Raw genomic sequence first — 15,000 nt, 5'->3', positions numbered from 1 at the left:
GTATATCAGCTTTTTTAATTCCTCTCCATGTTCCTCGTGACCTTCCCCTTGATCTTCTGCCCTGAGGGTTCCAGTCCAATACTTTCTTTGTTATAGTGGGGTCGTTCTTTCTAAGCGTGTGTCCAATCCACCTCCATCGTCTTCTTCCTATTTCCTCTCCAACCAGTTGGAGAGGTAAAACGTGTTCACAGCTTTTAAAATATCTAACATCATCATTGGTCATTTTGTTCATCTTGACACCTGGGTATGTTTTAAAATTTCAGATAATAAGCAGCGTGTTTGCATGTGTTAAGAAATATCTAGTCTTTGGACAGCAACAAATCATGTGATTGATGACCTGGTTGGACGAAAACGTGAATATAATATATGATGGCTGGATTTGTATCTGGTTAGCAGTTGAATCGTGTAGCCTAATTAGCCACCATTTCATACCCCTGCTTGCTCAGTTGTTTTTATGTAGACCTTTGTAGGATCGTGGCCTGACACTGACCAAAAAATGATGTCAAAATGCCAGTCTTTTGCCACAAAAGAACACAAATCGTAAGTTGTATTCAATAGTTCAACCAATGAAATAACTTGTTTCCATGAGTTCTACTGACGACAACTCACTAGGCGGTGCAAAAACCAAATAATGACGTCAAACTGCCAGTCCTTTTGGATTTCAGTATCAGGCATAACGATGGCAACGGTGGGATACGGCACATTGTGTAAGTCCCCGTGACGAAAGACAGAGATGTGTGTCTCGGATTTGACTCGCCTCAGCGTTTGGAGTGGACTCGTCGGTTCTAATTTTTGTCAATTTATTGTTCTGCTGGTGGCTTACATTAAAGTTGTATTTTATTTTTGTATGATCTACTCACAGATTGCAGACGAAAATGGTCTCATATGAATAATTGAAGTTGGCGTGTTTGTTATTGTTTGTAGATAGCCATTTGGGGATTTGATGTACTATTTATGTAAACATGAAAGGTTGCACACAGTTTTGTGTGTTATTACGTTGTATTTGGCTGGTGGGGGTTGTGAGTATTTTACCTGAAGGGAACGAATTGATATGATATGATATAAGTCCAGATTTATGTAGGCTTTTACAGCCTTTTATCTGCTCTTGTGCATTCGTGAACGTATATAATTCAAGTCTCTCAAAACTGGGCATGCCACATAGTGGAAGGAGGTGTCTGAATTTAACTTTACAAACAGTATTTTTCTGTTTCACAATGAGCGTCAAGACGGCACTTGAATGCCTGCAATGAAGGGGCGTCGACAACTGTTGCAGGCGTTGATGTCACTCAGCTCTTTGTTATTGTTTTTATAGATAGAATGCGCTTGGCCAAGGAGTTCACAACATTGCCATCCGGAAGTATAACGGACCAACACACAAACTCTGTGTAACCATGAACTTTTATAGTCTGGTTAATACAATTTAGTGAGAACAACTCACAAACGCGGATGGCAAAAACAATAGCAAAGGCCTGAGTGACGTCATCTTCGAACTATCTATACAGTCTGTTTGTTAGTGATCCGTTCTCACTGAGCTATAGATAGAACGAAGTTGACGTCACGTGGGTCTTTGTTATTGTGTTTTGCCATCCATGTTTATGAGTAAATCTCACTGCATTGTATTACCCAGACTATAAAAGTTCATGGTTACACATAGTTTTGTGTGGTGATCCGTTATACTTCCGGATGACAATGTTGTGAGCTTCTTAGACAAGAGCACACTATCTATAAACGTTAAAGGTGACACACAGTTTAATGTGGGTGAGTGTTTAATTCAACTGGCGGGTGTTGTGGGTATTTTACCTAAACGCATTGCATTGATAGTATATATAATATACAAATGTACGATATTATCGTGTATAATCATGTTTTCCCGTGTGTATGTTTCCACGGGTTCGTTGCCTGCTATTATCTTTAATTGCGTAATTGGTCTGTACAGCTGCACCATTGTGATGTTTGTCGGCCTGTTGCTGCTGTTGCTTTTGTTATACGCGATTACGTCCCATGTCTATGCTGTCTGTAGTCTGGAAGACCCCGTATTTAAAAATTTGGCCAGAAAACTCGTCCCTCAAATATCGATCGATTTAAATGACTCTCATCTTGGCAAAAACTCTCAAACCCGGGACTTCGGCTCGGCGAAGTCCCGGGTTTGAGAGTTTTTGTCAAGATGAGAGTCATTTAAATCGATCGATATTTGAAGGACGAGTTTTCTGGCCAAATTTTTAAATATGTGTTTTTCCAGACTACGGAGGTAGGTTTGTTGTGTGGACGATTGAATTGTGTGTGTGTGTGTGTGTGTGTGTGAATACTATTTATCATAGTGTGTGTGTGTATTCGCGTTCCGGCCATATTTGTATCATTTGTCATGGCGTGTGAAATGTAAATAGCCAGTTATGGCTGATCAGGGAGATGGTCTTTGTTTGGATGTATGGATGTCTGGTTTTATGCATGGATTGATTTGTTTGTCGTTTGGTCTGTCATTACGTGTTGATGACTTTGGCATCCTGGGGATACGGTCTCTCTCTCTCTCTCTCTCTCTCTCTCTCTCTCTCTCTCTCTCTCTCTCTCTCTCTCTCTCTGTATAGATAAATAAAGTAAAATAAAATTCCCTTTATTCATCCTGTAGGGGAAATTTGTCTCTAGCGTCTATTCCAAGGGCAGGCTGGAATAACCCAGGCGTCAGCCGCAGTGCAGCGCCGCAAATTGAGCTAAGGTGAGGTGACTTGCTCAAGGCCACACAGCGCAGCGGCGGGTGATCGAACTCGATACGTTACGGGTAGGAAACAAATACCTTACCGCTGAGCCACGCTGTCCCTGTGTGTGTGTGTGTGTGTTGTCTCAAACGCTCACAAACTCACAATTGACGTGTTAATTTTAGGCTTTCTTTAGTTGATGATCGTATTGTATCTGTCTGGTGTGTTGTGTAAAGCATTTACAGATAAAGCCGATTTGCGCAACGCAACTATCAAGTGTTGTTTCGGGCTCTCCCGACGGTCGTCTTTATAAAGGCCTGGTAGGCCTGTCAAATGGGCTTCGAGTCGCTTGTGTCGAGATGGGGTGGTGGTACTTTGACAGGGCCGTGAGGCCTTTTGTACGCTAAATCTTGCCCATAGATTTCAGCAATCCACAGGCATCTTCATTGGGTATCTAAAGGTTTGCACATTCATTGTGAGTATTTGTTGTTGTTCATACTGTTTTGTCTCCTCTTCTCTCTCTCTCTCTCTCTCTCTCTCTCTCTCTCTCTCTCTCTCTCTCTCCCTCTCTCTCTCTCTCCCCCCCCCCCCCCCCCCCCCGTCCATTCCAGTTGTTAATCAGATCAACCGGTGTTCATAATGTTACCGTACTCCGGAAAAACCCATAATATTTGAGAATTTGGCCAGAAAACTCGTCCTTCAAATATCGATCGATTTAAATGACCCTCATCTTGGCAAAAAATCTCGAATCTGGTACTTAAGGAATACATCGCGAAGTCTCAGGTTTGAGAGTTCTTGCCAATATTATGAGGGTAATTTAAATCGATCTATATTTGAAGGACGAGTTTTCTGACCAAATTTCTAAATGTGGGTTTTTCCAGAGTAGGGATTGGTGGGCGATGACCTCGGTACTCCATCCAGACCTCTAAGGTCTCACTGAATTTGTCCTCACGGTATCCCGTATGTACCTGTCGTCGAGTTCCCCGTCCCTACATCTCATCCCGTTCTGCCTCCTTTCACGATGGTCTGATGTTCTGTCGCGGCTCTTTGTCTGAATCTGGCAAGCCGTCTCATGACAAAAACACATTTCTATAAATATTGGTCTGGAAACGAAACTGTCCCTTCGATCAGCCGGTGGAAAAGGATGAGCCTCATCTTGTCACAATCTCCCTGACACTTGAATACTTCTGTGGCGTCCCTGTGACGTCATTAGAAGTCGTCCTTGAAGTCCCATGTTTCTGAAGGGCTAGTTTTCTGCCCAGTAATTTTACTGTATTTTTGTGGTTGTTGTTGCTTCTTTTTTTTTTTTTTCTTTCAGAGGACACGTCGTAATGGATAGTTTCGTAATTCTGTCTCTTTTTCCTCCGGAACCTGTCCGTTGTAATTTTGTAATGTATATTTTTAGTAATTGCTAGAATCCCCGATAACGGCATTACACGCCATGGGACCATCCGTTTTGTTTTCATTTGTCTTGCCAGTCGTGATGTCATCGACTCCGTGGTAGAATGTACTGCTCCGTTCAGACTCTCCCAGAAATTCCCCGTTTCTCACTCCTGCCTATAAATAGACAGTAAATGCCGCCATTGAGACTGAACTGCGTTGTAATTATCGATCGATTTTACACATCTCTCTCTCTTTCTCCCTCTCGCACATTCCAATGTCTTGGATCAATCTTTGTCAGGGTTGCCATATTGGGGTTTGTTAAGGCCAAAGTGAAATTCTAGTGGCATTGGTTTTTCCTTTTGACCTTTATCTCTGTGTATTTTTTAAAATTCCTAGTCTTAACCGATTTGTGCGACTAATTACCAGCTGTGTTTTAACAAAAAACGCAACTGCTATTGAATAGAAAAAAAACAACGCATCCTGGTGCACTGGAATCCGGATGGTGAGGGTAGAAGACGATTTAGCCAGTCGAATGTCGTACTCTGGGAATGTGTGTCGCCATTCAAATCTTGATCGATTTAGATAGCCCTCATCTTGGCAAAGACTCTCAAACCTGGGTCCTCGCGGGGAGATTAAAAATGAAATTTGGCTTCTTTTATTTTTCGTGTCTTTTGGCGTGTTTTATTGCATGGATCTGGCAAGTCTGTCGTGGCTTGCCGTTTGTCTCGCGTCCTGCTTTCATCATCCCGGGTTCACAATCTTCACACAACAGGCTTTTTAAAAAAGAATCCGTTTAGATGGAATGTTTGTGTTTTCTTGAGCAGACGAGTGGGTGATCGGAGATTCAGAGTCTTGTTGTGTTTTCTACTATTATTTCCTGTACTGCTTACTGTGTTAGAATCGAAAACAATCACATATTTATTGTTTGTTTTTCTGGCCATAAATCTCGCCATTCAATTATCGATCGATTTAAATAATCGATTTTTAAAAAAATCAATAACTCTAAACTAGGAATTGGAGTTTTTGCCAAGATGAGGGTCATATTAATCGATTGATATTTGAAGGACGAGTTTTATGGCCAAAATTTTTAAGACGTGTTGTTTTTTTTTTTTTTTTTTTTATTCTTCTGATCCTGCCAGTATGCAGTTACTTGTTCACCTCTTCCATTTTGTGTGTGTTATTTTTTCAATGTAGTCGCTGATGTCATAGTGTGTTGACAACGTGAGCACTGATATTTATTTGGGTTGAGCTCACCACAGACGATCACACAGCGTGTGTACAGTTGATTCGGGGTGCTCATCTGAAGGGAGCTGTGTGTGTGTGTGTGTGTGTGTGTGTGTGTTTATTATTGTTTGTTTTTATTTTGCCATGGTTAGACATTCATCTGATTGTATGTTGTAAATCGTTAGTCTGACGTCGCGTGTGTTCATGGGCATTGTGATGTGTTGTCTGTTGTGTGTAGATCTAGTTATAATTTGTCGCCACGTTTTTCATTTTCGTTAGATTCCAGATTTCCGTTTCTCGCTGTTGACGGTTAGCATTAATTTGAATTAATTGTGGTTTGATGTTGCACGGATTGTATTTCATCGGATTTCTCCGGAGAATTTGTAAATAGATTCTTACTGGTAAGTTTTTGTTTTGATTTGTTTTTTTGTTGTTTTTTTTTTAACTTTTATTATTATTATTATTATTTTTTAGTCGTTTTCCATAGCAAGTATGAGCAAGTTCTTGAGACATGTCGTGTTTTTTAAAATTGTGCTTTTAATGACAGGAATTTTCATTCTATTATGAAAAAAATATTTAATTTTAATATAAAAACAATGACACAGGTCCATGGTCTTTTATTTTGGTGTCATATAAATATAAGGCGGTTTTTCTCTTGAAGCCAATTTAAAACTGCTGGGTCAGACCGTTACCATTTCCGTCTGTGACGTATCGCAAGATTTCAATGTCAAGGTTGTCCGTTTTCCTTATAGAATTTACGGAATTCAGTATGTTATAAACCGTCAGTATATTTTCCAGTCACGTGATAAACAGATTAAAAGTATGTACAGAAAGTCTTTTTACTGGAGTTCTGCACTCAGAAGAGAATCTTTCAATGTGTTTGCGTAGCAGTTCGGTCAATTATTTTTTGTCTCTTGACTTGGCAACCCTGCAATGTGTTTCTGGGAGGATTTGTGTTGGATGGAACGGGAACGTGATATTGAGTGGTTGTACTGGGTGGTCTGACACCAGTGACATATATGAAGTCCTAGTCTGACACAGATGGTCGTTATTTGAGGATATTGGTTGGTCTCATGGTGAGGATATCTCTGTAATATTTATTGTACCTCTCGGTCGCTGGTTCGTAAGGGCTGTGATTTTGCGGTAGGTTTGTGTATATGTTTGAGTTTGGGGATTCGCTTATAATTTTTGTCTCGCCCGATTCCTGATCGGCCAAATTTTGACTTTTTTGCTGTGGCCTTTCGTTGGTTTACAGATAAGTTAGCTTGCTGTAAACTTCTTCATTCGTCATCGTATCCCATATTTGGAGCGTGGCACATTTCCATTTGATATCGTTGGCCGTGTGGAATGGATGGCCTCTGGATTGGGACACACCGGGTCTCATCTCCGTGTCCGGATAGAATCAGGAAATACAGACTTTTTTTTTTTTGAGTGACCCGGTTCGGTTTTCCCTCCAAATTCAGATATAGATAGTATGAAGTTGACGTCACTCCGGTCTTTGTTATCGTTATTTTTTTTTTTTTTGCCATCCGCGTTTATGAGTAATTCTCACTAAACTATATTAACCAGGCTATAAAATTGTTCATGAGTACACATAGTTTTGTGTGTTGGTCCGTTATACTTCCGGGTGGCATTGTTGAGAGCTTCTTAGCCAAGCGCATACTATCTATATTTTTGAAGACCAAGATATAAAGGCGTCCTAGTTAGTTGCGTAAGGAGTCAGATGACAAGAAGTCGTTGGAGGCAAAATGGTTTGAACATGGTTAGATTTTTGTCATAAATCGTTATGACGAGACACGACTGGAAAGCTTTGAATTTAATTTCATAGGATTTTATTGTTGCGATGCATTTAAGTAGAATACTCAACGTGTCTGTTCGCCAGATCAATGATACCAGCACAGAATACATCAATTCCTGGATGCTGTCGGTATTTTTAGGGTGTTTTTTTAATGACCACCCTTTAATTTTTCTAGTTCAATGTAGGAATGTCATGAGAACTAATCGCCCGACTGGAGATGTACAAACAAAAACAAAGAGCTGTGTGGTAACATCTCCTTTTGCTCTGTAGTTAAAACTTCACATAAATTGGGATTTGTGTCGTTGCTGATCTGATTGTAGGGTTGTTTTTGTTTTGTTTGTTTGTTTGTTTATGGCTTGTATTAGATCTGTCGTTGTTTTTGTTTTGTTTTGTTTGTTTGTTTATGGCTTGTATTAGATCTGTCGTTGTTTTTGTTTTGTTTTGTTTGTTTGTTTATGACTTGTATTAGATCTGTCGTTGTTTTTGTTTTGTTTTGTTTGTTTGTTTATGACTTGTATTAGATCTGTCGTTGTTTTTGTTTTGTTTTGTTTGTTTGTTTATGACTTGTATTAGATCTGTCGTTGTTTTTGTTTTGTTTGTTTATGCCTTGTATTAGATCTGTCGTTGTTTTTGTTTTGTTTGTTTATGACTTGTATTAGATCTGTCGTTGTTTTTGTTTTGTTTTGTTTGTTTGTTTATGCCTTGTATTAGATCTGTCGTTGTTTTTGTTTTGTTTGTTTATGCCTTGTATTAGATCTGTCGTTGTTTTTGTTTTGTTTGTTTGTTTATGCCTTGTATTAGATCTGTCGTTGTTTTGTTTTGTTTGTTTGTTTATGCCTTGTATTAGATCTGTCGTTGTTTTTGTTTTGTTTGTTTGTTTATGCCTTGTATTAGATCTGTCGTTGTTTTTGTTTTGTTTGTTTGTTTATGCCTTGTATTAGATCTGTCGTTGTTTTGTTTTGTTTGTTTGTTTATGCCTTGTATTAGATCTGTCGTTGTTTTTGTTTTGTTTGTTTATGCCTTGTATTAGATCTGTCGTTGTTTTTGTTTTGTTTGTTTGTTTATGCCTTGTATTAGATCTGTCGTTGTTTTTGTTTTGTTTGTTTATGGCTTGTATTAGATCTGTCGTTGTTTTTGTTTTGTTTGTTTATGGCTTGTATTAGATCTGTCGTTGTTTTTGTTTTGTTTGTTTATGCCTTGTATTAGATCTGTCGTTGTTTTTGTTTTGTTTGTTTGTTTATGCCTTGTATTAGATCTGTCGTTGTTTTGTTTTGTTTGTTTGTTTATGCCTTGTATTAGATCTGTCGTTGTTTTTGTTTTGTTTGTTTATGGCTTGTATTAGATCTGTCGTTGTTTTTGTTTTGTTTTGTTTGTTTGTTTATGCCTTGTATTAGATCTGTCGTTGTTTTTGTTTTGTTTTGTTTTTTGTTTATGACTTGTATTAGATCTGTCGTTGTTTTTGTTTTGTTGTGTTTGTTTATGACTTGTATTAGATCTGTCGTTGTTTTTGTTGTGTTTGTTTGTTTATGGCTTGTATTAGATCTGTCGTTGTTTTTGTTTTGTTGTGTTTGTTTATGACTTGTATTAGATCTGTCGTTGTTTTTGTTTTGTTTGTTTATGCCTTGTATTAGATCTGTCGTTTTTGTTTTGTTTGTTTGTTTATGCCTTGTATTAGATCTGTCGTTGTTTTTGTTTTGTTGTGTTTGTTTATGCCTTGTATTAGATCTGTCGTTTTTGTTTTGTTTGTTTGTTTATGCCTTGTATTAGATCTGTCGTTTTTGTTTTGTTTGTTTGTTTATGCCTTGTATTAGATCTGTCGTTTTTGTTTTGTTTGTTTGTTTATGCCTTGTATCAGATCTGTCGTTGTTTTTGTTTTGTTTGTTTGTTTATGACTTGTATCAGATCTGTCGTTTTTGTTTTGTTTGTTTGTTTATGCCTTGTATTAGATCTGTCGTTGTTTTTGTTTTGTTGTGTTTGTTTATGCCTTGTATCAGATCTGTCGTTTTTGTTTTGTTTGTTTGTTTATGCCTTGTATTAGATCTGTCGTTTTTGTTTTGTTTGTTTGTTTATGCCTTGTATCAGATCTGTCGTTGTTTTTGTTTTGTTTGTTTGTTTGTTTATGGCTTGTATTAGATCTGTCGTTATGTTTTTGTTTTGTTTGTTTGTTTGTTTATGGCTTGTATTAGATCTGTCGTTTTTGTTTTGTTTGTTTGTTTATGCCTTGTATTAAATCTGTCGTTGTTTTTGTTTGTTTGTTTATGCCTTGTATCAGATCTGTCGTTGTTTTTGTTTTGTTTGTTTGTTTGTTTATGGCTTGTATTAGATCTGTCGTTATGTTTTTGTTTTGTTTGTTTGTTTATGGCTTGTATCAGATCTGTCGTTGTTTTTGTTGACACTGTGATTACACATTGAACGGCAGACTTCGTGTGGAATCGTCAGACGTGGTCGTATCGATTTCCTACAGTCTGACCTTCAGCTTGGTGTATTCAGGAGCAGTACGACCTTTGACCTTTCTGTGTTTGAGATTACGAAATGTTTCACTATTTGTTGGGTAAATTATATAATGGGTTGTTGTTAGGCTTTTGTCGGCGTTGTTGTTGTTGTTGTTGTTTTTTTTTTTTTTTATTTATTTTTTTTGGTTCGCTTGTTGGCTTTGCTTAACCCATTACAGTCGCGATTCGATTTAACTCAATCTGGCTCTGTTGCTGATTCGATGTTACCGGCGATTTTTCTATTCTTAGGATCTTACCGTTTCAGAGAGAGATAGATAGAGAGAGAGAGAGAGAGAGAGAGAGAGAGAGAGAGAGAGAGAGAGAGAGAGAGAGAGAGAGAGAGAGAGAGAGAGAGAGAGAGAGAGGCCAGTATACAGGTACAGTGTTTCCAACCTTACGTTACAATGCCTATTCTTGTCTGTCTACTGTTCCACTGGACCGTACACAGTGACATCTAGAGGTAACGTCACCTCTGGTCGAACTCATTAGCCTATTCCATTTCTATTTTATTTAGTATTTGAAATATCGCACGTTCTTTCCAGTAAGTGCATTTATTTTATGTGTTGGTTCAGTCGTTCGAGTTTCAGCTTCACATGCAAAGGATCGGTAACGTTTCCGGACGCTGTCGGGTTTGTGTTTTTGTGTTTGTTTTTTTTTTTTAAATATGTTTTGTCCACCTAGCAGTGATTTTGTAGCTGGGTCGGTTAGCTCTGGCCGAGAGTACTTTCCGTCCTGTACAGAGGATGGCAAGTCAATGCTATTATCCCGTTAACGCTTTGTAAACTGATATTTACTTCACGAGCCTTATGGCGTTACTAAAAGACTGCTGTATGGCCGAAGTGTGAGTACGGGAGGGGGGGGGGGGGGGGGATTGATAGAAAATATATCTTTTGTTGGTGGGTAAAGCTATTATTATTGTTGTTGTTATACTTGTAGTGTATTGTTGACATTACGGATTTTGTCTTCATAGCCATACAGCAGGACGGGATTCGGACATCCGTGACGAGACTGAGAGGTTTTCCCCCTGGTATGGCCAGCTCTATTCGTTCTTTATTCTTTTTTTTTTATTTTTTTTTTTTATTTATTTTTTTTTTTTTACTGCTTACCCGAGGTGTTTTTCTTGCAGGTTCACATGCCCGTCTGTTGAATGGCCCCTCTTGTGTTTGTCACCGTGTTTGCACGTATGTATGGAATTCGTTCTATTGTCTGTTCAATTCTCACAGTTCGTTGACCGATGGATTAGGCTATGTCGTTTTATTCCACGCCTCTCCCTAAATTATAGATAGTATGCGCTTGGCTCAGAAGCTCATAACATTGCCATCCGGAAGTATAACGGATCAACACACATAACTATGTGTATCCATGAACGTTTATAGTCGGGTTAATACAGTTCAGTGAGCATTACTCATAAACGCGGATGGCAAAAAACATTAACAAAGACCTGAGTGACGTCATCTTCGAACTATCTATAGTAACGCGTAATGATATCAAGTTTACAATCATTATTTGTGACGTCAGATTATCAAACGTTAAGTTTAATTAAAATTGGACTTTTGTAAAAAAAAGAATTATCGTTTAGAAATTTTTGAAAATGTCTTTTGCTCTGAGCTGACGAAATCGGAATCGATTGAGTGGTGGAATAAAAGATTTCTTTCACTCTTGCCTTTTGGGATTCGAACTTTGTTCCCAACGCGTAGGTCGCAAGCTCGTGAAGCGGTTGGGAACACGTCTGGAATTCCAAAAGCAAGAGTGTAAGAATGGTATATTGTTCCGCCATCATTGTCTGTTCCTGTGTTCCACCCATCAGGGACACTTTCAACCTACATAAATGTACTTTAATTTGGGTTGTCACTTTAACATTGTTTATGTAAACTCCCCTCTCTTCAGTCAGTTAATCTGTAGAATGCTTACTTCGTATCTCTTACACTTTTTAACATTTGGGTTGTCAGTTTGGCATTATTTGTGCCAGCTTCCCTTCAATCAGTTACTATATAGATATGCATAATACCTTATCCCACACGTTCTAACATGTACATTACATTTTGTGTCTCGTTTTAGCATTATAATATCATTGTAATTTTGTTAACGCCTTCCAAGCCCAATTATAGGGAATGAGATTTACGGAAGAGTAGCGTCCCTTGATTGGACGTCACCCATAGTCTGTGACGTCACCGGCGGAAAAGTTATTAGAGAGAGAACGTCATGTTGGTTGTGCGCATGCGTCTCTCGTCCTCCTCTCTCTCCCTCCCCCTTCCGATCCAGTTTATATGTGAACTGTACAGTTGCGTATCTCAGACTGTCACCCTTGCTTTAAATCTGTGTTGTCAACTAAGCATTATTTTTGACTGTGTACATTTCGTATAAATATATTCCGCCCGTCACACGTTCGCTCATTCTTTTAATTTGGATTGTCAGTTTGGCACTATGTAGTGTCTTCGCCCTCTTTCTTCCTTTGGTGTGATAATTCAATGACTGTATTTTCTAAAAGTCCTTTGATATTGACATACCTGTCACTGGCTGTGCTATTGCATAATAAGTTCCTTTGAATAGTACTGTCAACTATCTTGATTTGGCAGTCTGGAGTGACTTTTCAACAGAAAAGAAAAAAAGATATGGATTGTTTCTAAGTATGGAAATGGCCTTTTGCCTGTCGCAGGATTATGGTTTTTCACTATCGAATTGATACAGGGAACAGAAACTGCTCTTGATTGCTTGAGCTTTTATATAGCGCAATATCCACTAAACGTGCTCAAAGCGCTTTACAAGGGGTCCCTGGCCAACGGCAACACATAACATGTAGGACGAGACATGACGCCTGTCAGGCGATAGCAAATTTTTGGGACAGAGACAACACTGTTAACGGCCAGGTACTCATTTTACACCTGAGTACGGTGAGAGAATGTGAGTAAAGAGTCTTCTCCAAGGACTCAACTATGCGCCGAGCACGAGGCTCGAACCCAGGACCTTCCGATCCGAAAGCGAGTGTCATACTACTAGACCACATAGCCGCACATACCAATCTAGATACCAATCTTAATCTAGGTAATGTTAAATATAATAGTCCATGAAGGTCATTGTAATCGATCACTTTTCGGAGGACGACTATTCTGGACTAAATTTTAAACATGCATTAAATAAAATCAAAAAAAAAACAAACAAAACAAACAAACAAACAAAACAGTACGCCATATTTGAGATCAAGAGTTTCTGGCCTTCATTTTTGATATTCCATACATTGCCGTGTTTTCACAGGGTACCTGGGAGGTCCAGTTGTCCGTTTTAATGTCCATTCACTATGTCACTGTCTGGTCAGCTGTCCCCCTGTGTACACATTGCGTCTCTTGTGTTTCCTCATGGGTTGCTTCATAATAAATATTATTTGTTGTTTTAATGGCTGGATCGCGGTTTGGTGTCACCAACGGTAGGCGTGCTGGGCCGTTTTGTGAATTTTATATTTCACTCTCTCTCTCTCTCTCTCTCTCTCTCTCTCTCTCTCTCTCTCTCTCTCTCTCTGTGTGTGTGTGTGTGTGTGTGTGTGTGTGTGTGTTTGTATTGTATTATATGCTTCTGTAGCGTTTTTATTTTGATCAAAGGCAGGGTTTTATTATTTGTTCCGGTTGACCTCATCGGTTCAGTTCGTACGTTTTTGTTTTGTTTTTGTTGTGGGTCGGATTGAGGTCGTGTTTGTTTTGATTTTTTAAAACAATGAAAGTATTTTGTTGAACTATCGTTAAGATGGCGTTTTTATTTATTTTTGGTTTTGGTTTGTTTTTTTGTTTTTAGTCACAAGCCACGTCAGCAACTTGGAGTGACATGCCCTTACAGAGAGAACATCAACATAGCATTGCGCATGCGTCTTTCTTATCAACTGAGGAAATCTATCGTTTGGTTAATGAGATATCACTAATTGTATTTGAGAAATCACTTTCCGAACTGATATTATAAACATACTTTTATAAGATAAAAATATAACCAATAAACTGCTAAGAATGAAAATTGATAAGGAATGCGCCCAAGGATTATTACCCGCCTTGAAATCATTGACTTCATGGTTCGGTAACTCAGACTAAAAGATGGCTGAGAAATGATTTAACTTGTGCATCACTGAATTTTCATCAGAATAAGTTTATTGGTTATATTTTTATTTTATAACAGTGTGTATATCATAACATTTTGAAAAATGATTTCTCAAATATTACAATTCGTGATATCTCATTAACCAAACGAAAGATTTCCTCGGTTGCTAAGAGACGCATGCGCAATGCTATGTTGATGGTCACCCTGTAATGGCAGCAGCCTCTTATGATTTTCACACTACTATGTTATGACGATCGACCCAATCAACAAAGTTCGGTCCGCATTCGTGCACCGTCGCAAACCCGGCGGGTAGCATCGTCACAACACACCGTTCGACTAGACGCTCTGCCGTCTCAGGTTCTTGCCCACAGCGGGTACATGTTGGACAGCCTGTAACGGCATGTCTTGGCCCGCTCGTAAATTAGCGTGAAGAACGGCGATGCTCATCGGGGCGCGTGGACTGATAAGAGACTTCCCGTGTTGAGGTCACTCAGGGCAGGCAGTGTGTATATCAGTGTTAGCGATCGAAGCGTTGCCCCTCCCTTGGGTGTTCACCCCGTCCCGTAAATCATGTTGAATTGTTACGGCTATTAACGAAAGATTTGGCAAGTCTGGCTTCAGAGTTGATTGGAATTTGAATGGGATGCTCAGTCTGCTAGAGGCTGTGGACTTTAACACGTAATAAACGAAGATGTGGCTATGTTGTCTAGTAGTATGACACTCGCTTTCGGATCGGAAGGTCCTGGGTTCGAGCCTCGCGCTCGGCGCATAGTTGAGTCCTTGGAAAAGGCTTTTTACTCACATTCTCTCGCCCTACTCGGGTGTAAAATGAGTACTTGGCCGTTAACAGCGTTGTCATTGTCCGAAAAATTGTAATATCGCTTAACAGGCGTCATGTCCCGACCTACATGTTAAATGCTGCTGTTTATCAGGGACCCCTTGTAAAGCGCTTTGAACACATTTAGTGGATATGGCGCTATATATATATATATATATAAAGAGCTCAATGAATATAACAGCTTCGTGTGTTTGTGTGAGTGTGTGTGTGTGTGTGTTCAGCTCCTAGTTCAACCCATCATAATACCGCTTTGATAGAGTGGTTCACATAATATTCTGACTTCCAGGACTATCTTGTTCGGTCCAGCGTCTTCTGATGGGATTCGAACCTACATTCTAATACCATTCATTCATCACGTTATCCGGTGCGCTGGGCCGTAGATAGTCGAGATATTTGATCATCATTTCTTGTCTAATGTAGCGAGAACGGCTGTGTGAAGTTTGCCAGCGACCTGACCTCATCAGCGGATGGTTGTTATCTTATCAGAATTCAGTCCAA

General features: G+C 39.1%; 1 protein-coding gene across 7 annotated transcripts in view; it reads left to right on the top strand.

The window, feature by feature from the left end:
* LOC144979663 (neuroglian-like) overlaps positions 1-15,000 on the top strand; it is a 97,063-nt gene that overhangs the window by 2,779 nt on the left and 79,284 nt on the right. For 2 of the 7 annotated variants that reach the window (XM_078926504.1, XM_078926508.1), the window contains exon 2: positions 10,714-10,768. The exons of 2 other annotated variants lie outside the window; for them this stretch is intronic. The gene's annotated coding sequence lies outside the window, so the exon portion shown is untranslated. Of the gene's footprint in view, positions 1-4,812; positions 4,953-5,267; positions 5,699-10,713; positions 10,769-15,000 lie in introns of those variants that run through there. 3 more of the 7 variants (XM_078926506.1, XM_078926509.1, XM_078926505.1) reach the window with 3 other exon arrangements.

This window comes from Berghia stephanieae, chromosome 9 (genome assembly GCF_034508935.2).
Source record: "Berghia stephanieae isolate SIO BIC M18660-M18661 chromosome 9, UCSD_Bste_1.3, whole genome shotgun sequence".
Lineage (NCBI taxonomy): Eukaryota > Metazoa > Mollusca > Gastropoda > Nudibranchia > Aeolidiidae > Berghia > Berghia stephanieae.
The sequence above is the reverse complement of the archived record's forward strand: the minus strand, read 5'-3'. Positions and strand labels throughout refer to the sequence as shown.